The following is a 2,500-nucleotide window of genomic DNA, read 5'->3' as shown; positions in this document are numbered from 1 at the left end:
GTGTGTGTGTGTGTGTGTGTGTGTGTGTGTGTGTGTGTGTGTGTGTGTGTGTGTGTGTGTGTGTGTGTGTCCGTGTGAGATTCATCATGGGCTAACATTACATATTTGTCTCGATCGACATATATTCCCTTTACGGGTGAGAGGTCAGATCCCATGTATGACCTGATCTATGGGTAATGATATGTGTGCCCGCGTGTATTTACCTAGTTGTATTTTATGGGAAGGGGAGCTATGCTCGTGGTGTTCCGTCTTCATATCTCATTATATCTAAACTATTTTTAAATTCATGTATTGTTTTTGCACACACCACTTTCTCATCTAACTTGTTCCAACTGTCTATTACTCTGTGAGGAAAGCTGTTCTTTTTCAGATCTCTTCTACAGCTGTCTTTTTTTATTTTCTTTCCGTGTCCTCTTGTATTTCTATCATCACATTTTATCAGATTCTCTCTATCAGTAATTTCTATGCCTTTCATGATTCTGTAAATAGCTATCAAATCTCCTCTCTCTCTTCTTTGCTCTAGTGTCTGTAGTTCAAGTTTTGCTAGTCTCTCTTCATATGATAGTTTTGAGAGTGTTGGTGCCAATTTTGTAATTGCTCTTTGTATTCTTTCAAGTTTTTTTATACATTTTTTTGTACTTGATGACCATATCGTTGCTGCATATTCCAATCTTGGTCTTATCAGGGTGATTAGAATTTTCTTCACCATTTCTTCATCCAGGTATGTAAATGCAACTTTGATTGTTCTTATTAAATTATAAGTTTCTCCAAAAATCTTATATATATGTTTCTCAGGTGACATATTATTCATAACAATGACTCCCAGGTCCTTCTCATTTTCTACTTTTTTGATTCCTTCTTCTCCCAACTTATATGATCTTGTTATTCTGTTTTTGCTTTTTCCAAATTCCATTATGCTACACTTTTTTGTATTGAACTCCATCTCCCACTTCCTACTCCATTCCTTTACTTTATTTAGATCACTCTGTAGTGATTCACAATCTTCTTCTGTGTTCACTCTTTTCAGTAGTTTTGCATCATCTGCAAAGAAGCTCATATAGCTTTCAATTCCTTCCTCCATATCATTAATATATATAGCAAACATTATTGGGGTCAGAACTGTTCCTTGTGGAACACCGCTTATTATTTCATCCCATTTTGAGTGTTTGTCTCTTATCAATACTCTCATTTTCCTTTCTTGCAAAAAGTCTTCCATCCAATTAAGCAGTTTGCCCTGTATTCCTCCTTCAGTTTCTAATTTCTTAAGCAACTTCTTATGTGGTACTTTGTCAAAAGCTTTTTTTAGGTCTAGAAATGCACAATCAGCCCATCCATCTCTTTCTTGTATAATATCTATTAGCCTTGAATAGAAACATATTAAATTGGTGACGCATGATCGTCCTTGTCTGAATCCAAATTGCCTTGGATTTAACACGTTGTTTTTTTTTCTAAATATTTTACCCATCTACTTTTGACAATTCTTTCACAAATTTTTGCTATTGTACTTGTTAGGGAGACTGGTCTATAGTTGTTAGGGTCTTCTTTATTTCCTCCTTTATATATGGGTACTATATTTGCTTTTTTCCAATCTTCTGGAACTTTTCCTTCTTTCAAGGAACTGTTTATTATTCTATGTATTTTGTCTGCCAGTTCATTCCTGCATTCTTTCAAAATCCAGTTTGCTATTTCATCTGGTCCATGCGATTTTCTGACATCAAGATTACTCAAGTGTTTCAATATTTCGTTCTTTGTTACTTCTATTTCTTTCATGGGAGGGACTTTCTCTTTCCATTCGATCTCTTCAGGTTGTATGTTCTCCCTTGTAAACACTGATTTAAAATGTTTGTTCATAATTTCCGCCATTTCAATTTCCTCTGTGTATTCAACTCCTCCTTGTCTTAATTTCTCCAAGTCTTGTTTGTTTTTCAATTTGTTGTTTACAAATCTGTAAAATAGTTTTGGTTGATCTTTACACTTTTCCATGACATCTTTTTCATATTTTCTCTTTTCCTCTCTGCATGCTTGTACATATTCATTTCTATAACAAGTATATATTTTCCATTTTTCAGGCCTTCTGTCTTTTTTCCATCTGGTCCAAGCTTTGTCTCTTTTGTCTTTTAACTCCCTACAACTTCTATTGTACCAGCATTTTACATATTCATTTTCTTGTTTTTGTCTTGGGACATACTTTTCCACCCCTTTTTTGTAATTTTTTTTTCAAAATATTCCATTTCTCTTCCACTGTTGTTTCTTCTTTGTATATTTCTTCCCAGTTTTATCAAAGTTTGTTTTTTCATACATCATTCTTCCTTTTCTCTATTGTTCATTTCTTTTCATGTATTTTTCTTCATTTAGTTCCAGTTCAATCAATATGTGGTCACTTTTACTTATTGGTGTTTTATATTCAATCTTGTCCACTATTCTAGGCTCAGATGTAATTATTAGGGCTAGTCTCGATGGTTCTTCCTCATTTCTATACCTAGTGTTCTCCTGTATCCAC

Source organism: Oratosquilla oratoria, chromosome 11, assembly GCF_046742065.1.
Source record: "Oratosquilla oratoria isolate Oo_2021 chromosome 11, ASM4674206v1, whole genome shotgun sequence".
In the NCBI taxonomy this organism is placed as follows: Eukaryota; Metazoa; Arthropoda; class Malacostraca; order Stomatopoda; family Squillidae; genus Oratosquilla; species Oratosquilla oratoria.
The sequence above is the reverse complement of the archived record's forward strand: the minus strand, read 5'-3'. Positions refer to the sequence as shown.